The following is a 26360-nucleotide window of genomic DNA, read 5'->3' on the forward strand; positions in this document are numbered from 1 at the left end:
ACAGTCATATTCAGTCAGCCAGCCACAGAACAGTCATATTCAGTCAGCCAGCCAAAGAACAGTCATATTCAGTCAGCCAGCCACAGAACAGTCATATTCAGTCAGCCAGCCACAGAACAGTCATTTTCAGTCAGCCAGCCACAGAACAGTCATATTCAGTCAGCCAGCCACAGAACAGTCATATTCAGTCAGCCAGCCAAAGAACAGTCATATTCAGTCAGCCAGCCACAGAACAGTCATATTCAGTCAGCCAGCCACAGAACAGTCATATTCAGGCAGCCACAGAACAGTCATATTCAGTCAGCCACAGAACAGTCATATTCAGTCAGCCAGCCACAGAACAGTCATATTCAGTCAGCCAGCCACAGAACAGTCATATTCAGTTAACCAGCCACAGAACAGTCATATTCAGTCAACCACCCACAGAACAGTCATATTCAGTCAGCCAGCCACAGAACAGTCATATTCAGTCAGCCAGCCACAGAACAGTCATATTCAGTTAACCAGCCACAGAACAGTCATATTCAGTCAACCACCCACAGAACAGTCATATTCAGTCAGCCAGCCACAGAACAGTCATATTCAGTCAGCCAGCCACAGAACAGTCATATTCAGTCAACCAGCCACAGAACAGTCATATTCAGTCAGCCAGCCACAGAACAGTCATATTCAGTTAACCAGCCACAGAACAGTCATATTCAGTCATCCAGCCACAGAACAGTCATATTCAGTCAACCAGCCACAGAACAGTCATATTCAGTCAGCCAGCCACAGAACAGTCATATTCAGTCAGCCAGCCACAGAACAGTCATATTCAGTCAACCAGCCACAGAACAGTCATATTCAGTCAGCCAGCCACAGAACAGTCATATTCAGTTAACCAGCCACAGAACAGTCATATTCAGTCAGCCAGCCACAGAACAGTCATATTCAGTCAGTCAGCCAGCCACAGAATAGTCATATTCAGTCAACCAGCCACAGAACAGTCATATTCAGTCAGCCAGCCACAGAACAGTCATATTCAGTCAGCCAGCCACAGAACAGTCATATTCAGTCAGCCAGCCAAAGAACAGTCATATTCAGTCAGCCAGCCAAAGAACAGTCATATTCAGTCAGCCAGCCACAGAACAGTCATATTCAGTCAGTCAGCCAGCCACAGAATAGTCATATTCAGTCAACCAGCCACAGAACAGTCATATTCAGTCAGCCAGCCACAGAACAGTCATATTCAGTCAGCCAGCCACAGAACAGTCATATTCAGTCAGCCAGCCAAAGAACAGTCATATTCAGTCAGCCAGCCAAAGAACAGTCATATTCAGTCAGCCAGCCACAGAACAGTCATATTCAGTCAGCCAGCCACAGAACAGTCATATTCAGTCAGCCAGCCACAGAACAGTCATATTCAGTCAGCCAGCCACAGAACAGTCATATTCAGTCAGCCAGCCAAAGAACAGTCATATTCAGTCAGCCAGCCACAGAACAGTCATATTCAGTCAGCCAGCCACAGAACAGTCATATTCAGGCAGCCAGCCACAGAACAGTCATATTCAGCCAGCCACAGAACAGTCATATTCAGTCAGCCAGCCACAGAACAGTCATATTCAGTCAGCCAGCCACAGAACAGTCATATTCAGTTAACCAGCCACAGAACAGTCATATTCAGTCAACCACCCACAGAACAGTCATATTCAGTCATCCAGCCACAGAACAGTCATATTCAGTCATCCAGCCACAGAACAGTCATATTCAGTCAGCCAGCCACAGAACAGTCATATTCAGTCAACCAGCCACAGAACAGTCATATTCAGTTCACCAGCCACAGAACAGTCATATTCAGTGAACCAGCCACATAACAGTCATATTCAGTCAGCCAGCCACAGAACAGTCATATTCAGTCAACCAGCCACAGAACAGTCATATTCAGTCAGCCAGCCACAGAACAGTCATATTCAGTCAGCCAGCCACAGAACAGCCATATTCAGTCAGTCAGCCAGCCACAGAACAGTCATATTCAGTCAACCAGCCACAGAACAGTCATATTCAGTCAGTCAGCAAGCCACAGAATAGTCATATTCAGTCAACCAGCCACAGAACAGTCATATTCAGTCAGCCAGCCACAGAACAGTCATATTCAGTCAACCAGCCACAGAACAGTCATATTCAGTCAGCCAGCCACAGAACAGTCATATTCAGTTAACCAGCCACAGAACAGTCATATTCAGTCATCCAGCCACAGAACAGTCATATTCAGTCAACCAGCCACAGAACAGTCATATTCAGTCAGCCAGCCACAGAACAGTCATATTCAGTCAGCCAGCCACAGAACAGTCATATTCAGTCAACCAGCCACAGAACAGTCATATTCAGTCAGCCAGCCACAGAACAGTCATATTCAGTTAACCAGCCACAGAACAGTCATATTCAGTCAGCCAGCCACAGAACAGTCATATTCAGTCAGTCAGCCAGCCACAGAACAGTCATATTCAGTCAGTCAGCCAGCCACAGAATAGTCATATTCAGTCAACCGGCCACAGAACAGTCATATTCAGTCAGCCAGCCACAGAACAGTCATATTCAGTCAGCCAGCCACAGAACAGTCATATTCAGTCAGCCAGCCAAAGAACAGTCATATTCAGTCAGCCAGCCAAAGAACAGTCATATTCAGTCAGCCAGCCACAGAACAGTCATATTCAGCCAGCCAGCCACAGAACAGTCATATTCAGTCAGCCAGCCACAGAACAGTCATATTCAGTCAGCCAGCCACAGAACAGTCATATTCAGTCAGCCAGCCAAAGAACAGTCATATTCAGTCAGCCAGCCACAGAACAGTCATATTCAGTCAGCCAGCCACAGAACAGTCATATTCAGGCAGCCAGCCACAGAACAGTCATATTCAGTCAGCCACAGAACAGTCATATTCAGGCAGCCAGCCACAGAACAGTCATATTCAGTCAGCCAGCCACAGAACAGTCATATTCAGTCAGCCAGCCACAGAACAGTCATATTCAGTCAACCAGCCACAGAACAGTCATATTCAGTTCACCAGCCACAGAACAGTCATATTCAGTGAACCAGCCACATAACAGTCATATTCAGTCAGCCAGCCACAGAACAGTCATATTCAGTCAGCCAGCCACAGAACAGTCATATTCAGTCAGCCAGCCACAGAACAGCCATATTCAGTCAGTCAGCCAGCCACAGAACAGTCATATTCAGTCAACCAGCCACAGAACAGTCATATTCAGTCAGTCAGCCAGCCACAGAATAGTCATATTCAGTCAACCAGCCACAGAACAGTCATATTCAGTCAGCCAGCCACAGAACAGTCATATTCAGGCAGCCAGCCACAGAACAGTCATATTCAGTCAGCCACAGAACAGTCATATTCAGTCAGCCAGCCACAGAACAGTCATATTCAGTCAGCCAGCCACAGAACAGTCATATTCAGTTAACCAGCCACAGAACAGTCATATTCAGTCAACCACCCACAGAACAGTCATATTCAGTCAGCCAGCCACAGAACAGTCATATTCAGTTAACCAGCCACAGAACAGTCATATTCAGTCAGCCAGCCACAGAACAGTCATATTCAGTCAGTCAGCCAGCCACAGAATAGTCATATTCAGTCAACCAGCCACAGAACAGTCATATTCAGTCAGCCAGCCACAGAACAGTCATATTCAGTCAGCCAGCCAAAGAACAGTCATATTCAGTCAGCCAGCCAAAGAACAGTCATATTCAGTCAGCCAGCCACAGAACAGTCATATTCAGTCAGTCAGCCAGCCACAGAATAGTCATATTCAGTCAACCAGCCACAGAACAGTCATATTCAGTCAGCCAGCCACAGAACAGTCATATTCAGTCAGCCAGCCAAAGAACAGTCATATTCAGTCAGCCAGCCAAAGAACAGTCATATTCAGTCAGCCAGCCACAGAACAGTCATATTCAGTCAGCCAGCCACAGAACAGTCATATTCAGTCAGCCAGCCACAGAACAGTCATATTCAGTCAGCCAGCCACAGAACAGTCATATTCAGTCAGCCAGCCAAAGAACAGTCATATTCAGTCAGCCAGCCACAGAACAGTCATATTCAGTCAGCCAGCCACAGAACAGTCATATTCAGGCAGCCAGCCACAGAACAGTCATATTCAGTCAGCCACAGAACAGTCATATTCAGTCAGCCAGCCACAGAACAGTCATATTCAGTCAGCCAGCCACAGAACAGTCATATTCAGTTAACCAGCCACAGAACAGTCATATTCAGTCAACCACCCACAGAACAGTCATATTCAGTCAGCCAGCCACAGAACAGTCATATTCAGTCAGCCAGCCACAGAACAGTCATATTCAGTTAACCAGCCACAGAACAGTCATATTCAGTCAACCACCCACAGAACAGTCATATTCAGTCAGCCAGCCACAGAACAGTCATATTCAGTCAGCCAGCCACAGAACAGTCATATTCAGTCAACCAGCCACAGAACAGTCATATTCAGTTCACCAGCCACAGAACAGTCATATTCAGTGAACCAGCCACATAACAGTCATATTCAGTCAGCCAGCCACAGAACAGTCATATTCAGTCAACCAGCCACAGAACAGTCATATTCAGTCAGCCAGCCACAGAACAGTCATAATCAGTCAGCCAGCCACAGAACAGTCATATTCAGTCAGTCAGCCAGCCACAGAATAGTCATATACAGTCAACCAGCCACAGAACAGTCATATTCAGTCAGCCAGCCACAGAACAGTCATATTCAGTCAACCAGCCACAGAACAGTCATATTCAGTCAGCCAGCCACAGAACAGTCATATTCAGTTAACCAGCCACAGAACAGTCATATTCAGTCATCCAGCCACAGAACAGTCATATTCAGTCAACCAGCCACAGAACAGTCATATTCAGTCAGCCAGCCACAGAACAGTCATATTCAGTCAGCCAGCCACAGAACAGTCATATTCAGTCAACCAGCCACAGAACAGTCATATTCAGTCAGCCAGCCACAGAACAGTCATATTCAGTTAACCAGCCACAGAACAGTCATATTCAGTCAGCCAGCCACAGAACAGTCATATTCAGTCAGTCAGCCAGCCACATAATAGTCATATTCAGTCAACCAGCCACAGAACAGTCATATTCAGTCAGCCAGCCACAGAACAGTCATATTCAGTCAGCCAGCCACAGAACAGTCATATTCAGTCAGCCAGCCAAAGAACAGTCATATTCAGTCAGCCAGCCAAAGAACAGTCATATTCAGTCAGCCAGCCACAGAACAGTCATATTCAGCCAGCCAGCCACAGAACAGTCATATTCAGTCAGCCAGCCACAGAACAGTCATATTCAGTCAGCCAGCCACAGAACAGTCATATTCAGTCAGCCAGCCAAAGAACAGTCATATTCAGTCAGCCAGCCACAGAACAGTCATATTCAGTCAGCCAGCCACAGAACAGTCATATTCAGGCAGCCAGCCACAGAACAGTCATATTCAGTCAGCCACAGAACAGTCATATTCAGGCAGCCAGCCACAGAACAGTCATATTCAGTCAGCCAGCCACAGAACAGTCATATTCAGTCAACCAGCCACAGAACAGTCATATTCAGTTCACCAGCCACAGAACAGTCATATTCAGTGAACCAGCCACATAACAGTCATATTCAGTCAGCCAGCCACAGAACAGTCATATTCAGTCAGCCAGCCACAGAACAGTCATATTCAGTCAGCCAGCCACAGAACAGCCATATTCAGTCAGTCAGCCAGCCACAGAACAGTCATATTCAGTCAACCAGCCACAGAACAGTCATATTCAGTCAGTCAGCCAGCCACAGAATAGTCATATTCAGTCAACCAGCCACAGAACAGTCATATTCAGTCAGCCAGCCACAGAACAGTCATATTCAGGCAGCCAGCCACAGAACAGTCATATTCAGTCAGCCACAGAACAGTCATATTCAGTCAGCCAGCCACAGAACAGTCATATTCAGTCAGCCAGCCACAGAACAGTCATATTCAGTTAACCAGCCACAGAACAGTCATATTCAGTCAACCACCCACAGAACAGTCATATTCAGTCAGCCAGCCACAGAACAGTCATATTCAGTTAACCAGCCACAGAACAGTCATATTCAGTCAGCCAGCCACAGAACAGTCATATTCAGTCAGTCAGCCAGCCACAGAATAGTCATATTCAGTCAACCAGCCACAGAACAGTCATATTCAGTCAGCCAGCCACAGAACAGTCATATTCAGTCAGCCAGCCAAAGAACAGTCATATTCAGTCAGCCAGCCAAAGAACAGTCATATTCAGTCAGCCAGCCACAGAACAGTCATATTCAGTCAGTCAGCCAGCCACAGAATAGTCATATTCAGTCAACCAGCCACAGAACAGTCATATTCAGTCAGCCAGCCACAGAACAGTCATATTCAGTCAGCCAGCCAAAGAACAGTCATATTCAGTCAGCCAGCCAAAGAACAGTCATATTCAGTCAGCCAGCCACAGAACAGTCATATTCAGTCAGCCAGCCACAGAACAGTCATATTCAGTCAGCCAGCCACAGAACAGTCATATTCAGTCAGCCAGCCACAGAACAGTCATATTCAGTCAGCCAGCCAAAGAACAGTCATATTCAGTCAGCCAGCCACAGAACAGTCATATTCAGCCAGCCACAGAACAGTCATATTCAGGCAGCCAGCCACAGAACAGTCATATTCAGTCAGCCACAGAACAGTCATATTCAGTCAGCCAGCCACAGAACAGTCATATTCAGTCAGCCAGCCACAGAACAGTCATATTCAGTTAACCAGCCACAGAACAGTCATATTCAGTCAACCACCCACAGAACAGTCATATTCAGTCAGCCAGCCACAGAACAGTCATATTCAGTCAGCCAGCCACAGAACAGTCATATTCAGTTAACCAGCCACAGAACAGTCATATTCAGTCAACCACCCACAGAACAGTCATATTCAGTCAGCCAGCCACAGAACAGTCATATTCAGTCAGCCAGCCACAGAACAGTCATATTCAGTCAACCAGCCACAGAACAGTCATATTCAGTTCACCAGCCACAGAACAGTCATATTCAGTGAACCAGCCACATAACAGTCATATTCAGTCAGCCAGCCACAGAACAGTCATATTCAGTCAACCAGCCACAGAACAGTCATATTCAGTCAGCCAGCCACAGAACAGTCATAATCAGTCAGCCAGCCACAGAACAGTCATATTCAGTCAGTCAGCCAGCCACAGAATAGTCATATACAGTCAACCAGCCACAGAACAGTCATATTCAGTCAGCCAGCCACAGAACAGTCATATTCAGTCAACCAGCCACAGAACAGTCATATTCAGTCAGCCAGCCACAGAACAGTCATATTCAGTTAACCAGCCACAGAACAGTCATATTCAGTCATCCAGCCACAGAACAGTCATATTCAGTCAACCAGCCACAGAACAGTCATATTCAGTCAGCCAGCCACAGAACAGTCATATTCAGTCAGCCAGCCACAGAACAGTCATATTCAGTCAACCAGCCACAGAACAGTCATATTCAGTCAGCCAGCCACAGAACAGTCATATTCAGTTAACCAGCCACAGAACAGTCATATTCAGTCAGCCAGCCACAGAACAGTCATATTCAGTCAGTCAGCCAGCCACAGAATAGTCATATTCAGTCAACCAGCCACAGAACAGTCATATTCAGTCAGCCAGCCACAGAACAGTCATATTCAGTCAGCCAGCCACAGAACAGTCATATTCAGTCAGCCAGCCAAAGAACAGTCATATTCAGTCAGCCAGCCAAAGAACAGTCATATTCAGTCAGCCAGCCACAGAACAGTCATATTCAGTCAGCCAGCCACAGAACAGTCATATTCAGTCAGTCAGCCAGCCACAGAATAGTCATATTCAGTCAACCAGCCACAGAACAGTCATATTCAGTCAGCCAGCCACAGAACAGTCATATTCAGTCAGCCAGCCAAAGAACAGTCATATTCAGTCAGCCAGCCAAAGAACAGTCATATTCAGTCAGCCAGCCAAAGAACAGTCATATTCAGTCAGCCAGCCACAGAACAGTCATATTCAGTCAGCCAGCCACAGAACAGTCATATTCAGTCAGCCAGCCACAGAACAGTCATATTCAGTCAGCCAGCCACAGAACAGTCATATTCAGTTAACCAGCCACAGAACAGTCATATTCAGTCAGCCAGCCACAGAACAGTCATATTCAGTCAGTCAGCCAGCCACAGAACAGTCATATTCAGTCAGTCAGCCAGCCACAGAATAGTCATATTCAGTCAACCAGCCACAGAACAGTCATATTCAGTCAGCCAGCCACAGAACAGTCATATTCAGTCAGCCAGCCACAGAACAGTCATATTCAGTCAGCCAGCCAAAGAACAGTCATATTCAGTCAGCCAGCCAAAGAACAGTCATATTCAGTCAGCCAGCCACAGAACAGTCATATTCAGTCAGTCAGCCAGCCACAGAATAGTCATATTCAGTCAACCAGCCACAGAACAGTCATATTCAGTCAGCCAGCCACAGAACAGTCATATTCAGTCAGCCAGCCACAGAACAGTCATATTCAGTCAGCCAGCCAAAGAACAGTCATATTCAGTCAGCCAGCCAAAGAACAGTCATATTCAGTCAGCCAGCCACAGAACAGTCATATTCAGTCAGTCAGCCAGCCACAGAATAGTCATATTCAGTCAACCAGCCACAGAACAGTCATATTCAGTCAGCCAGCCACAGAACAGTCATATTCAGTCAGCCAGCCACAGAACAGTCATATTCAGTCAGCCAGCCAAAGAACAGTCATATTCAGTCAGCCAGCCAAAGAACAGTCATATTCAGTCAGCCAGCCACAGAACAGTCATATTCAGTCAGCCAGCCACAGAACAGTCATTTTCAGTCAGCCAGCCACAGAACAGTCATATTCAGTCAGCCAGCCACAGAACAGTCATATTCAGTCAGCCAGCCAAAGAACAGTCATATTCAGTCAGCCAGCCACAGAACAGTCATATTCAGTCAGCCAGCCACAGAACAGTCATATTCAGGCAGCCACAGAACAGTCATATTCAGTCAGCCACAGAACAGTCATATTCAGTCAGCCAGCCACAGAACAGTCATATTCAGTCAGCCAGCCACAGAACAGTCATATTCAGTCAACCAGCCACAGAACAGTCATATTCAGTTCACCAGCCACAGAACAGTCATATTCAGTGAACCAGCCACATAACAGTCATATTCAGTCAGCCAGCCACAGAACAGTCATATTCAGTCAACCAGCCACAGAACAGTCATATTCAGTCAGCCAGCCACAGAACAGTCATAATCAGTCAGCCAGCCACAGAACAGTCATATTCAGTCAACCAGCCACAGAACAGTCATATTCAGTCAGCCAGCCACAGAACAGTCATATTCAGTCAACCAGCCACAGAACAGTCATATTCAGTCAGCCAGCCACAGAACAGTCATATTCAGTTAACCAGCCACAGAACAGTCATATTCAGTCATCCAGCCACAGAACAGTCATATTCAGTCAACCAGCCACAGAACAGTCATATTCAGTCAGCCAGCCACAGAACAGTCATATTCAGTCAGCCAGCCACAGAACAGTCATATTCAGTCAACCAGCCACAGAACAGTCATATTCAGTCAGCCAGCCACAGAACAGTCATATTCAGTTAACCAGCCACAGAACAGTCATATTCAGTCAGTCAGCCAGCCACAGAACAGTCATATTCAGTCAGTCAGCCAGCCACAGAATAGTCATATTCAGTCAACCAGCCACAGAACAGTCATATTCAGTCAGCCAGCCACAGAACAGTCATATTCAGTCAGCCAGCCAAAGAACAGTCATATTCAGTCAGCCAGCCAAAGAACAGTCATATTCAGCCAGCCAGCCACAGAACAGTCATATTCAGTCAGCCAGCCACAGAACAGTCATATTCAGTCAGCCAGCCACAGAACAGTCATATTCAGTCAGCCAGCCACAGAACAGTCATATTCAGTTAACCAGCCACAGAACAGTCATATTCAGTCAGCCAGCCACAGAACAGTCATATTCAGTCAGTCAGCCAGCCACAGAATAGTCATATTCAGTCAACCAGCCACAGAACAGTCATATTCAGTCAGCCAGCCACAGAACAGTCATATTCAGTCAGCCAGCCAAAGAACAGTCATATTCAGTCAGCCAGCCAAAGAACAGTCATATTCAGCCAGCCAGCCACAGAACAGTCATATTCAGTCAGCCAGCCACAGAACAGTCATATTCAGTCAGCCAGCCACAGAACAGTCATATTCAGTCAGCCAGCCACAGAACAGTCATATTCAGTTAACCAGCCACAGAACAGTCATATTCAGTCAGCCAGCCACAGAACAGTCATATTCAGTCAGTCAGCCAGCCACAGAACAGTCATATTCAGTCAGTCAGCCAGCCACAGAATAGTCATATTCAGTCAACCAGCCACAGAACAGTCATATTCAGTCAGCCAGCCACAGAACAGTCATATTCAGTCAGCCAGCCACAGAACAGTCATATTCAGTCAGCCAGCCAAAGAACAGTCATATTCAGTCAGCCAGCCAAAGAACAGTCATATTCAGTCAGCCAGCCACAGAACAGTCATATTCAGTCAGTCAGCCAGCCACAGAATAGTCATATTCAGTCAACCAGCCACAGAACAGTCATATTCAGTCAGCCAGCCACAGAACAGTCATATTCAGTCAGCCAGCCACAGAACAGTCATATTCAGTCAGCCAGCCAAAGAACAGTCATATTCAGTCAGCCAGCCAAAGAACAGTCATATTCAGTCAGCCAGCCACAGAACAGTCATATTCAGTCAGTCAGCCAGCCACAGAATAGTCATATTCAGTCAACCAGCCACAGAACAGTCATATTCAGTCAGCCAGCCACAGAACAGTCATATTCAGTCAGCCAGCCACAGAACAGTCATATTCAGTCAGCCAGCCAAAGAACAGTCATATTCAGTCAGCCAGCCAAAGAACAGTCATATTCAGTCAGCCAGCCACAGAACAGTCATATTCAGTCAGCCAGCCACAGAACAGTCATTTTCAGTCAGCCAGCCACAGAACAGTCATATTCAGTCAGCCAGCCACAGAACAGTCATATTCAGTCAGCCAGCCAAAGAACAGTCATATTCAGTCAGCCAGCCACAGAACAGTCATATTCAGTCAGCCAGCCACAGAACAGTCATATTCAGGCAGCCACAGAACAGTCATATTCAGTCAGCCACAGAACAGTCATATTCAGTCAGCCAGCCACAGAACAGTCATATTCAGTCAGCCAGCCACAGAACAGTCATATTCAGTCAACCAGCCACAGAACAGTCATATTCAGTTCACCAGCCACAGAACAGTCATATTCAGTGAACCAGCCACATAACAGTCATATTCAGTCAGCCAGCCACAGAACAGTCATATTCAGTCAACCAGCCACAGAACAGTCATATTCAGTCAGCCAGCCACAGAACAGTCATAATCAGTCAGCCAGCCACAGAACAGTCATATTCAGTCAACCAGCCACAGAACAGTCATATTCAGTCAGCCAGCCACAGAACAGTCATATTCAGTCAACCAGCCACAGAACAGTCATATTCAGTCAGCCAGCCACAGAACAGTCATATTCAGTTAACCAGCCACAGAACAGTCATATTCAGTCATCCAGCCACAGAACAGTCATATTCAGTCAACCAGCCACAGAACAGTCATATTCAGTCAGCCAGCCACAGAACAGTCATATTCAGTCAGCCAGCCACAGAACAGTCATATTCAGTCAACCAGCCACAGAACAGTCATATTCAGTCAGCCAGCCACAGAACAGTCATATTCAGTTAACCAGCCACAGAACAGTCATATTCAGTCAGCCAGCCACAGAACAGTCATATTCAGTCAGTCAGCCAGCCACAGAATAGTCATATTCAGTCAACCAGCCACAGAACAGTCATATTCAGTCAGCCAGCCACAGAACAGTCATATTCAGTCAGCCAGCCAAAGAACAGTCATATTCAGTCAGCCAGCCAAAGAACAGTCATATTCAGCCAGCCAGCCACAGAACAGTCATATTCAGTCAGCCAGCCACAGAACAGTCATATTCAGTCAGCCAGCCACAGAACAGTCATATTCAGTCAGCCAGCCACAGAACAGTCATATTCAGTTAACCAGCCACAGAACAGTCATATTCAGTCAGCCAGCCACAGAACAGTCATATTCAGTCAGTCAGCCAGCCACAGAATAGTCATATTCAGTCAACCAGCCACAGAACAGTCATATTCAGTCAGCCAGCCACAGAACAGTCATATTCAGTCAGCCAGCCAAAGAACAGTCATATTCAGTCAGCCAGCCAAAGAACAGTCATATTCAGCCAGCCAGCCACAGAACAGTCATATTCAGTCAGCCAGCCACAGAACAGTCATATTCAGTCAGCCAGCCACAGAACAGTCATATTCAGTCAGCCAGCCACAGAACAGTCATATTCAGTTAACCAGCCACAGAACAGTCATATTCAGTCAGCCAGCCACAGAACAGTCATATTCAGTCAGCCAGCCACAGAACAGTCATATTCAGTCAGCCAGCCAAAGAACAGTCATATTCAGTCAGCCAGCCAAAGAACAGTCATATTCAGTCAGCCAGCCACAGAACAGTCATATTCAGTCAGTCAGCCAGCCACAGAATAGTCATATTCAGTCAACCAGCCACAGAACAGTCATATTCAGTCAGCCAGCCACAGAACAGTCATATTCAGTCAGCCAGCCACAGAACAGTCATATTCAGTCAGCCAGCCAAAGAACAGTCATATTCAGTCAGCCAGCCAAAGAACAGTCATATTCAGTCAGCCAGCCACAGAACAGTCATATTCAGTCAGTCAGCCAGCCACAGAATAGTCATATTCAGTCAACCAGCCACAGAACAGTCATATTCAGTCAGCCAGCCACAGAACAGTCATATTCAGTCAGCCAGCCACAGAACAGTCATATTCAGTCAGCCAGCCACAGAACAGTCATATTCAGTCAGCCAGCCAAAGAACAGTCATATTCAGTCAGCCAGCCACAGAACAGTCATATTCAGTCAGCCAGCCACAGAACAGTCATTTTCAGTCAGCCAGCCACAGAACAGTCATATTCAGTCAGCCAGCCACAGAACAGTCATATTCAGTCAGCCAGCCAAAGAACAGTCATATTCAGTCAGCCAGCCACAGAACAGTCATATTCAGTCAGCCAGCCACAGAACAGTCATATTCAGGCAGCCACAGAACAGTCATATTCAGTCAGCCACAGAACAGTCATATTCAGTCAGCCAGCCACAGAACAGTCATATTCAGTCAGCCAGCCACAGAACAGTCATATTCAGTCAACCAGCCACAGAACAGTCATATTCAGTTCACCAGCCACAGAACAGTCATATTCAGTGAACCAGCCACATAACAGTCATATTCAGTCAGCCAGCCACAGAACAGTCATATTCAGTCAACCAGCCACAGAACAGTCATATTCAGTCAGCCAGCCACAGAACAGTCATAATCAGTCAGCCAGCCACAGAACAGTCATATTCAGTCAACCAGCCACAGAACAGTCATATTCAGTCAGCCAGCCACAGAACAGTCATATTCAGTCAACCAGCCACAGAACAGTCATATTCAGTCAGCCAGCCACAGAACAGTCATATTCAGTTAACCAGCCACAGAACAGTCATATTCAGTCATCCAGCCACAGAACAGTCATATTCAGTCAACCAGCCACAGAACAGTCATATTCAGTCAGCCAGCCACAGAACAGTCATATTCAGTCAGCCAGCCACAGAACAGTCATATTCAGTCAACCAGCCACAGAACAGTCATATTCAGTCAGCCAGCCACAGAACAGTCATATTCAGTTAACCAGCCACAGAACAGTCATATTCAGTCAGTCAGCCAGCCACAGAACAGTCATATTCAGTCAGTCAGCCAGCCACAGAATAGTCATATTCAGTCAACCAGCCACAGAACAGTCATATTCAGTCAGCCAGCCACAGAACAGTCATATTCAGTCAGCCAGCCAAAGAACAGTCATATTCAGTCAGCCAGCCAAAGAACAGTCATATTCAGCCAGCCAGCCACAGAACAGTCATATTCAGTCAGCCAGCCACAGAACAGTCATATTCAGTCAGCCAGCCACAGAACAGTCATATTCAGTCAGCCAGCCACAGAACAGTCATATTCAGTTAACCAGCCACAGAACAGTCATATTCAGTCAGCCAGCCACAGAACAGTCATATTCAGTCAGTCAGCCAGCCACAGAATAGTCATATTCAGTCAACCAGCCACAGAACAGTCATATTCAGTCAGCCAGCCACAGAACAGTCATATTCAGTCAGCCAGCCAAAGAACAGTCATATTCAGTCAGCCAGCCAAAGAACAGTCATATTCAGCCAGCCAGCCACAGAACAGTCATATTCAGTCAGCCAGCCACAGAACAGTCATATTCAGTCAGCCAGCCACAGAACAGTCATATTCAGTCAGCCAGCCACAGAACAGTCATATTCAGTTAACCAGCCACAGAACAGTCATATTCAGTCAGCCAGCCACAGAACAGTCATATTCAGTCAGTCAGCCAGCCACAGAACAGTCATATTCAGTCAGTCAGCCAGCCACAGAATAGTCATATTCAGTCAACCAGCCACAGAACAGTCATATTCAGTCAGCCAGCCACAGAACAGTCATATTCAGTCAGCCAGCCACAGAACAGTCATATTCAGTCAGCCAGCCAAAGAACAGTCATATTCAGTCAGCCAGCCAAAGAACAGTCATATTCAGTCAGCCAGCCACAGAACAGTCATATTCAGTCAGTCAGCCAGCCACAGAATAGTCATATTCAGTCAACCAGCCACAGAACAGTCATATTCAGTCAGCCAGCCACAGAACAGTCATATTCAGTCAGCCAGCCACAGAACAGTCATATTCAGTCAGCCAGCCAAAGAACAGTCATATTCAGTCAGCCAGCCAAAGAACAGTCATATTCAGTCAGCCAGCCACAGAACAGTCATATTCAGTCAGTCAGCCAGCCACAGAATAGTCATATTCAGTCAACCAGCCACAGAACAGTCATATTCAGTCAGCCAGCCACAGAACAGTCATATTCAGTCAGCCAGCCACAGAACAGTCATATTCAGTCAGCCAGCCAAAGAACAGTCATATTCAGTCAGCCAGCCAAAGAACAGTCATATTCAGTCAGCCAGCCACAGAACAGTCATATTCAGTCAGTCAGCCAGCCACAGAATAGTCATATTCAGTCAACCAGCCACAGAACAGTCATATTCAGTCAGCCAGCCACAGAACAGTCATATTCAGTCAGCCAGCCACAGAACAGTCATATTCAGTCAGCCAGCCAAAGAACAGTCATATTCAGTCAGCCAGCCAAAGAACAGTCATATTCAGTCAGCCAGCCACAGAACAGTCATATTCAGTCAGTCAGCCAGCCACAGAATAGTCATATTCAGTCAACCAGCCACAGAACAGTCATATTCAGTCAGCCAGCCACAGAACAGTCATATTCAGTCAGCCAGCCACAGAACAGTCATATTCAGTCAGCCAGCCACAGAACAGTCATATTCAGTCAGCCAGCCAAAGAACAGTCATATTCAGTCAGCCAGCCACAGAACAGTCATATTCAGTCAGCCAGCCACAGAACAGTCATTTTCAGTCAGCCAGCCACAGAACAGTCATATTCAGTCAGCCAGCCACAGAACAGTCATATTCAGTCAGCCAGCCAAAGAACAGTCATATTCAGTCAGCCAGCCACAGAACAGTCATATTCAGTCAGCCAGCCACAGAACAGTCATATTCAGGCAGCCACAGAACAGTCATATTCAGTCAGCCACAGAACAGTCATATTCAGTCAGCCAGCCACAGAACAGTCATATTCAGTCAGCCAGCCACAGAACAGTCATATTCAGTCAACCAGCCACAGAACAGTCATATTCAGTTCACCAGCCACAGAACAGTCATATTCAGTGAACCAGCCACATAACAGTCATATTCAGTCAGCCAGCCACAGAACAGTCATATTCAGTCAACCAGCCACAGAACAGTCATATTCAGTCAGCCAGCCACAGAACAGTCATAATCAGTCAGCCAGCCACAGAACAGTCATATTCAGTCAACCAGCCACAGAACAGTCATATTCAGTCAGCCAGCCACAGAACAGTCATATTCAGTCAACCAGCCACAGAACAGTCATATTCAGTCAGCCAGCCACAGAACAGTCATATTCAGTTAACCAGCCACAGAACAGTCATATTCAGTCATCCAGCCACAGAACAGTCATATTCAGTCAACCAGCCACAGAACAGTCATATTCAGTCAGCCAGCCACAGAACAGTCATATTCAGTCAGCCAGCCACAGAACAGTCATATTCAGTCAACCAGCCACAGAACAGTCATATTCAGTCAGCCAGCCACAGAACAGTCATATTCAGTTAACCAGCCACAGAACAGTCATATTCAGTCAGTCAGCCAGCCACAGAACAGTCATATTCAGTCAGTCAGCCAGCCACAGAATAGTCATATTCAGTCAACCAGCCACAGAACAGTCATATTCAGTCAGCCAGCCACAGAACAGTCATATTCAGTCAGCCAGCCAAAGAACAGTCATATTCAGTCAGCCAGCCAAAGAACAGTCATATTCAGCCAGCCAGCCACAGAACAGTCATATTCAGTCAGCCAGCCACAGAACAGTCATATTCAGTCAGCCAGCCACAGAACAGTCATATTCAGTCAGCCAGCCACAGAACAGTCATATTCAGTTAACCAGCCACAGAACAGTCATATTCAGTCAGCCAGCCACAGAACAGTCATATTCAGTCAGTCAGCCAGCCACAGAATAGTCATATTCAGTCAACCAGCCACAGAACAGTCATATTCAGTCAGCCAGCCACAGAACAGTCATATTCAGTCAGCCAGCCAAAGAACAGTCATATTCAGTCAGCCAGCCAAAGAACAGTCATATTCAGCCAGCCAGCCACAGAACAGTCATATTCAGTCAGCCAGCCACAGAACAGTCATATTCAGTCAGCCAGCCACAGAACAGTCATATTCAGTCAGCCAGCCACAGAACAGTCATATTCAGTTAACCAGCCACAGAACAGTCATATTCAGTCAGCCAGCCACAGAACAGTCATATTCAGTCAGTCAGCCAGCCACAGAACAGTCATATTCAGTCAGTCAGCCAGCCACAGAATAGTCATATTCAGTCAACCAGCCACAGAACAGTCATATTCAGTCAGCCAGCCACAGAACAGTCATATTCAGTCAGCCAGCCACAGAACAGTCATATTCAGTCAGCCAGCCAAAGAACAGTCATATTCAGTCAGCCAGCCAAAGAACAGTCATATTCAGTCAGCCAGCCACAGAACAGTCATATTCAGTCAGTCAGCCAGCCACAGAATAGTCATATTCAGTCAACCAGCCACAGAACAGTCATATTCAGTCAGCCAGCCACAGAACAGTCATATTCAGTCAGCCAGCCACAGAACAGTCATATTCAGTCAGCCAGCCAAAGAACAGTCATATTCAGTCAGCCAGCCAAAGAACAGTCATATTCAGTCAGCCAGCCACAGAACAGTCATATTCAGTCAGTCAGCCAGCCACAGAATAGTCATATTCAGTCAACCAGCCACAGAACAGTCATATTCAGTCAGCCAGCCACAGAACAGTCATATTCAGTCAGCCAGCCACAGAACAGTCATATTCAGTCAGCCAGCCAAAGAACAGTCATATTCAGTCAGCCAGCCAAAGAACAGTCATATTCAGTCAGCCAGCCACAGAACAGTCATATTCAGTCAGCCAGCCACAGAACAGTCATTTTCAGTCAGCCAGCCACAGAACAGTCATATTCAGTCAGCCAGCCACAGAACAGTCATATTCAGTCAGCCAGCCAAAGAACAGTCATATTCAGTCAGCCAGCCACAGAACAGTCATATTCAGTCAGCCAGCCACAGAACAGTCATATTCAGGCAGCCACAGAACAGTCATATTCAGTCAGCCACAGAACAGTCATATTCAGTCAGCCAGCCACAGAACAGTCATATTCAGTCAGCCAGCCACAGAACAGTCATATTCAGTCAACCAGCCACAGAACAGTCATATTCAGTTCACCAGCCACAGAACAGTCATATTCAGTGAACCAGCCACATAACAGTCATATTCAGTCAGCCAGCCACAGAACAGTCATATTCAGTCAACCAGCCACAGAACAGTCATATTCAGTCAGCCAGCCACAGAACAGTCATAATCAGTCAGCCAGCCACAGAACAGTCATATTCAGTCAACCAGCCACAGAACAGTCATATTCAGTCAGCCAGCCACAGAACAGTCATATTCAGTCAACCAGCCACAGAACAGTCATATTCAGTCAGCCAGCCACAGAACAGTCATATTCAGTTAACCAGCCACAGAACAGTCATATTCAGTCATCCAGCCACAGAACAGTCATATTCAGTCAACCAGCCACAGAACAGTCATATTCAGTCAGCCAGCCACAGAACAGTCATATTCAGTCAGCCAGCCACAGAACAGTCATATTCAGTCAACCAGCCACAGAACAGTCATATTCAGTCAGCCAGCCACAGAACAGTCATATTCAGTTAACCAGCCACAGAACAGTCATATTCAGTCAGCCAGCCACAGAACAGTCATATTCAGTCAGTCAGCCAGCCACAGAATAGTCATATTCAGTCAACCAGCCACAGAACAGTCATATTCAGTCAGCCAGCCACAGAACAGTCATATTCAGTCAGCCAGCCAAAGAACAGTCATATTCAGTCAGCCAGCCAAAGAACAGTCATATTCAGCCAGCCAGCCACAGAACAGTCATATTCAGTCAGCCAGCCACAGAACAGTCATATTCAGTCAGCCAGCCACAGAACAGTCATATTCAGTCAGCCAGCCACAGAACAGTCATATTCAGTTAACCAGCCACAGAACAGTCATATTCAGTCAGCCAGCCACAGAACAGTCATATTCAGTCAGTCAGCCAGCCACAGAATAGTCATATTCAGTCAACCAGCCACAGAACAGTCATATTCAGTCAGCCAGCCACAGAACAGTCATATTCAGTCAGCCAGCCAAAGAACAGTCATATTCAGTCAGCCAGCCAAAGAACAGTCATATTCAGCCAGCCAGCCACAGAACAGTCATATTCAGTCAGCCAGCCACAGAACAGTCATATTCAGTCAGCCAGCCACAGAACAGTCATATTCAGTCAGCCAGCCACAGAACAGTCATATTCAGTTAACCAGCCACAGAACAGTCATATTCAGTCAGCCAGCCACAGAACAGTCATATTCAGTCAGTCAGCCAGCCACAGAACAGTCATATTCAGTCAGTCAGCCAGCCACAGAATAGTCATATTCAGTCAACCAGCCACAGAACAGTCATATTCAGTCAGCCAGCCACAGAACAGTCATATTCAGTCAGCCAGCCACAGAACAGTCATATTCAGTCAGCCAGCCAAAGAACAGTCATATTCAGTCAGCCAGCCAAAGAACAGTCATATTCAGTCAGCCAGCCACAGAACAGTCATATTCAGTCAGTCAGCCAGCCACAGAATAGTCATATTCAGTCAACCAGCCACAGAACAGTCATATTCAGTCAGCCAGCCACAGAACAGTCATATTCAGTCAGCCAGCCACAGAACAGTCATATTCAGTCAGCCAGCCAAAGAACAGTCATATTCAGTCAGCCAGCCAAAGAACAGTCATATTCAGTCAGCCAGCCACAGAACAGTCATATTCAGTCAGTCAGCCAGCCACAGAATAGTCATATTCAGTCAACCAGCCACAGAACAGTCATATTCAGTCAGCCAGCCACAGAACAGTCATATTCAGTCAGCCAGCCACAGAACAGTCATATTCAGTCAGCCAGCCAAAGAACAGTCATATTCAGTCAGCCAGCCACAGAACAGTCATATTCAGTCAGCCAGCCACAGAACAGTCATTTTCAGTCAGCCAGCCACAGAACAGTCATATTCAGTCAGCCAGCCACAGAACAGTCATATTCAGTCAGCCAGCCAAAGAACAGTCATATTCAGTCAGCCAGCCACAGAACAGTCATATTCAGTCAGCCAGCCACAGAACAGTCATATTCAGGCAGCCACAGAACAGTCATATTCAGTCAGCCACAGAACAGTCATATTCAGTCAGCCAGCCACAGAACAGTCATATTCAGTCAGCCAGCCACAGAACAGTCATATTCAGTTAACCAGCCACAGAACAGTCATATTCAGTCAACCACCCACAGAACAGTCATATTCAGTCAGCCAGCCACAGAACAGTCATATTCAGTCAGCCAGCCACAGAACAGTCATATTCAGTTAACCAGCCACAGAACAGTCATATTCAGTCAACCACCCACAGAACAGTCATATTCAGTCAGCCAGCCACAGAACAGTCATATTCAGTCAGCCAGCCACAGAACAGTCATATTCAGTCAACCAGCCACAGAACAGTCATATTCAGTTCACCAGCCACAGAACAGTCATATTCAGTGAACCAGCCACATAACAGTCATATTCAGTCAGCCAGCCACAGAACAGTCATATTCAGTCAACCAGCCACAGAACAGTCATATTCAGTCAGCCAGCCACAGAACAGTCATAATCAGTCAGCCAGCCACAGAACAGTCATATTCAGTCAGTCAGCCAGCCACAGAATAGTCATATTCAGTCAACCAGCCACAGAACAGTCATATTCAGTCAGCCAGCCACAGAACAGTCATATTCAGTCAACCAGCCACAGAACAGTCATATTCAGTCAGCCAGCCACAGAACAGTCATATTCAGTTAACCAGCCACAGAACAGTCATATTCAGTCATCCAGCCACAGAACAGTCATATTCAGTCAACCAGCCACAGAACAGTCATATTCAGTCAGCCAGCCACAGAACAGTCATATTCAGTCAGCCAGCCACAGAACAGTCATATTCAGTCAACCAGCCACAGAACAGTCATATTCAGTCAGCCAGCCACAGAACAGTCATATTCAGTTAACCAGCCACAGAACAGTCATATTCAGTCAGCCAGCCACAGAACAGTCATATTCAGTCAGTCAGCCAGCCACAGAATAGTCATATTCAGTCAACCAGCCACAGAACAGTCATATTCAGTCAGCCAGCCACAGAACAGTCATATTCAGTCAGCCAGCCACAGAACAGTCATATTCAGTCAGCCAGCCAAAGAACAGTCATATTCAGTCAGCCAGCCAAAGAACAGTCATATTCAGTCAGCCAGCCACAGAACAGTCATATTCAGTCAGTCAGCCAGCCACAGAATAGTCATATTCAGTCAACCAGCCACAGAACAGTCATATTCAGTCAGCCAGCCACAGAACAGTCATATTCAGTCAGCCAGCCACAGAACAGTCATATTCAGTCAGCCAGCCAAAGAACAGTCATATTCAGTCAGCCAGCCAAAGAACAGTCATATTCAGTCAGCCAGCCACAGAACAGTCATATTCAGTCAGTCAGCCAGCCACAGAATAGTCATATTCAGTCAACCAGCCACAGAACAGTCATATTCAGTCAGCCAGCCACAGAACAGTCATATTCAGTCAGCCAGCCACAGAACAGTCATATTCAGTCAGCCAGCCACAGAACAGTCATATTCAGTCAGCCAGCCAAAGAACAGTCATATTCAGTCAGCCAGCCACAGAACAGTCATATTCAGTCAGCCAGCCACAGAACAGTCATTTTCAGTCAGCCAGCCACAGAACAGTCATATTCAGTCAGCCAGCCACAGAACAGTCATATTCAGTCAGCCAGCCAAAGAACAGTCATATTCAGTCAGCCAGCCACAGAACAGTCATATTCAGTCAGCCAGCCACAGAACAGTCATATTCAGGCAGCCACAGAACAGTCATATTCAGTCAGCCACAGAACAGTCATATTCAGTCAGCCAGCCACAGAACAGTCATATTCAGTCAGCCAGCCACAGAACAGTCATATTCAGTTAACCAGCCACAGAACAGTCATATTCAGTCAACCACCCACAGAACAGTCATATTCAGTCAGCCAGCCACAGAACAGTCATATTCAGTCAGCCAGCCACAGAACAGTCATATTCAGTTAACCAGCCACAGAACAGTCATATTCAGTCAACCACCCACAGAACAGTCATATTCAGTCAGCCAGCCACAGAACAGTCATATTCAGTCAGCCAGCCACAGAACAGTCATATTCAGTCAACCAGCCACAGAACAGTCATATTCAGTTCACCAGCCACAGAACAGTCATATTCAGTGAACCAGCCACATAACAGTCATATTCAGTCAGCCAGCCACAGAACAGTCATATTCAGTCAACCAGCCACAGAACAGTCATATTCAGTCAGCCAGCCACAGAACAGTCATAATCAGTCAGCCAGCCACAGAACAGTCATATTCAGTCAGTCAGCCAGCCACAGAATAGTCATATTCAGTCAACCAGCCACAGAACAGTCATATTCAGTCAGCCAGCCACAGAACAGTCATATTCAGTCAACCAGCCACAGAACAGTCATATTCAGTCAGCCAGCCACAGAACAGTCATATTCAGTTAACCAGCCACAGAACAGTCATATTCAGTCATCCAGCCACAGAACAGTCATATTCAGTCAACCAGCCACAGAACAGTCATATTCAGTCAGCCAGCCACAGAACAGTCATATTCAGTCAGCCAGCCACAGAACAGTCATATTCAGTCAACCAGCCACAGAACAGTCATATTCAGTCAGCCAGCCACAGAACAGTCATATTCAGTTAACCAGCCACAGAACAGTCATATTCAGTCAGCCAGCCACAGAACAGTCATATTCAGTCAGTCAGCCAGCCACAGAATAGTCATATTCAGTCAACCAGCCACAGAACAGTCATATTCAGTCAGCCAGCCACAGAACAGTCATATTCAGTCAGCCAGCCACAGAACAGTCATATTCAGTCAGCCAGCCAAAGAACAGTCATATTCAGTCAGCCAGCCAAAGAACAGTCATATTCAGTCAGCCAGCCACAGAACAGTCATATTCAGTCAGTCAGCCAGCCACAGAATAGTCATATTCAGTCAACCAGCCACAGAACAGTCATATTCAGTCAGCCAGCCACAGAACAGTCATATTCAGTCAGCCAGCCACAGAACAGTCATATTCAGTCAGCCAGCCAAAGAACAGTCATATTCAGTCAGCCAGCCAAAGAACAGTCATATTCAGTCAGCCAGCCACAGAACAGTCATATTCAGTCAGCCAGCCACAGAACAGTCATATTCAGTCAGCCAGCCACAGAACAGTCATATTCAGTCAGCCAGCCACAGAACAGTCATATTCAGTCAGCCAGCCAAAGAACAGTCATATTCAGTCAGCCAGCCACAGAACAGTCATATTCAGTCAGCCAGCCACAGAACAGTCATATTCAGGCAGCCAGCCACAGAACAGTCATATTCAGCCAGCCACAGAACAGTCATATTCAGTCAGCCAGCCACAGAACAGTCATATTCAGTCAGCCAGCCACAGAACAGTCATATTCAGTTAACCAGCCACAGAACAGTCATATTCAGTCAACCACCCACAGAACAGTCATATTCAGTCATCCAGCCACAGAACAGTCATATTCAGTCATCCAGCCACAGAACAGTCATATTCAGTCAGCCAGCCACAGAACAGTCATATTCAGTCAACCAGCCACAGAACAGTCATATTCAGTTCACCAGCCACAGAACAGTCATATTCAGTGAACCAGCCACATAACAGTCATATTCAGTCAGCCAGCCACAGAACAGTCATATTCAGTCAACCAGCCACAGAACAGTCATATTCAGTCAGCCAGCCACAGAACAGTCATATTCAGTCAGCCAGCCACAGAACAGCCATATTCAGTCAGTCAGCCAGCCACAGAACAGTCATATTCAGTCAACCAGCCACAGAACAGTCATATTCAGTCAGTCAGCAAGCCACAGAATAGTCATATTCAGTCAACCAGCCACAGAACAGTCATATTCAGTCAGCCAGCCACAGAACAGTCATATTCAGTCAACCAGCCACAGAACAGTCATATTCAGTCAGCCAGCCACAGAACAGTCATATTCAGTTAACCAGCCACAGAACAGTCATATTCAGTCATCCAGCCACAGAACAGTCATATTCAGTCAACCAGCCACAGAACAGTCATATTCAGTCAGCCAGCCACAGAACAGTCATATTCAGTCAGCCAGCCACAGAACAGTCATATTCAGTCAACCAGCCACAGAACAGTCATATTCAGTCAGCCAGCCACAGAACAGTCATATTCAGTTAACCAGCCACAGAACAGTCATATTCAGTCAGCCAGCCACAGAACAGTCATATTCAGTCAGTCAGCCAGCCACAGAACAGTCATATTCAGTCAGTCAGCCAGCCACAGAATAGTCATATTCAGTCAACCGGCCACAGAACAGTCATATTCAGTCAGCCAGCCACAGAACAGTCATATTCAGTCAGCCAGCCACAGAACAGTCATATTCAGTCAGCCAGCCAAAGAACAGTCATATTCAGTCAGCCAGCCAAAGAACAGTCATATTCAGTCAGCCAGCCACAGAACAGTCATATTCAGTCAGCCAGCCACAGAACAGTCATATTCAGTCAGCCAGCCACAGAACAGTCATATTCAGTCAGCCAGCCACAGAACAGTCATATTCAGTCAGCCAGCCAAAGAACAGTCATATTCAGTCAGCCAGCCACAGAACAGTCATATTCAGTCAGCCAGCCACAGAACAGTCATATTCAGGCAGCCAGCCACAGAACAGTCATATTCAGTCAGCCACAGAACAGTCATATTCAGGCAGCCAGCCACAGAACAGTCATATTCAGTCAGCCAGCCACAGAACAGTCATATTCAGTCAGCCAGCCACAGAACAGTCATATTCAGTCAACCAGCCACAGAACAGTCATATTCAGTTCACCAGCCACAGAACAGTCATATTCAGTGAACCAGCCACATAACAGTCATATTCAGTCAGCCAGCCACAGAACAGTCATATTCAGTCAGCCAGCCACAGAACAGTCATATTCAGTCAGCCAGCCACAGAACAGCCATATTCAGTCAGTCAGCCAGCCACAGAACAGTCATATTCAGTCAACCAGCCACAGAACAGTCATATTCAGTCAGTCAGCCAGCCACAGAATAGTCATATTCAGTCAACCAGCCACAGAACAGTCATATTCAGTCAGCCAGCCACAGAACAGTCATATTCAGTCAACCAGCCACAGAACAGTCATATTCAGTCAGCCAGCCACAGAACAGTCATATTCAGTTAACCAGCCACAGAACAGTCATATTCAGTCATCCAGCCACAGAACAGTCATATTCAGTCAACCAGCCACAGAACAGTCATATTCAGTCAGCCAGCCACAGAACAGTCATATTCAGTCAGCCAGCCACAGAACAGTCATATTCAGTCAACCAGCCACAGAACAGTCATATTCAGTCAGCCAGCCACAGAACAGTCATATTCAGTTAACCAGCCACAGAACAGTCATATTCAGTCAGCCAGCCACAGAACAGTCATATTCAGTCAGTCAGCCAGCCACAGAACAGTCATATTCAGTCAGTCAGCCAGCCACAGAATAGTCATATTCAGTCAACCAGCCACAGAACAGTCATATTCAGTCAGCCAGCCACAGAACAGTCATATTCAGTCAGCCAGCCACAGAACAGTCATATTCAGTCAGCCAGCCAAAGAACAGTCATATTCAGTCAGCCAGCCAAAGAACAGTCATATTCAGTCAGCCAGCCACAGAACAGTCATATTCAGTCAGCCAGCCACAGAACAGTCATATTCAGTCAGCCAGCCACAGAACAGTCATATTCAGTCAGCCAGCCACAGAACAGTCATATTCAGTCAGCCAGCCAAAGAACAGTCATATTCAGTCAGCCAGCCACAGAACAGTCATATTCAGTCAGCCAGCCACAGAACAGTCATATTCAGTCAGCCACAGAACAGTCATATTCAGGCAGCCAGCCACAGAACAGTCATATTCAGTCAGCCAGCCACAGAACAGTCATATATTCAGTCAGCCAGCCACAGAACAGTCATATATTCAGTCAGCCAGCCACAGAACAGTCATATTCAGTCAGCCAGTTCTCCAGAGAGTAGCAGTATCCACAGACCTGCACTTCACCTCAGCCTGTGTGAAACATACTCACACTCTTTACCAGAGCCACTTGCCTTGCCTTGGGATTCTGCAACTCCTTCTCTCTCTCCTTTCCGCCTCCCCCCACTCCCTCCATATTGTCCTCCTGCCCGTTCCCCTCAATGTTATAAATTACAAACGACACAAACCGCGGCCTAATGCCCTGCCGTGGACGCCTTC

General features: G+C 46.6%; 1 protein-coding gene across 2 annotated transcripts in view; it reads left to right on the top strand.

Moving 5' to 3' along the window:
* LOC139567768 (metal transporter CNNM2-like) overlaps positions 1–26360 on the top strand; it is a 185463-nt gene that overhangs the window by 23059 nt on the left and 136044 nt on the right. The window lies entirely within an intron of this gene.

Source organism: Salvelinus alpinus, chromosome 2 (genome assembly GCF_045679555.1).
Source record: "Salvelinus alpinus chromosome 2, SLU_Salpinus.1, whole genome shotgun sequence".
Taxonomy (NCBI): Eukaryota; Metazoa; Chordata; class Actinopteri; order Salmoniformes; family Salmonidae; genus Salvelinus; species Salvelinus alpinus.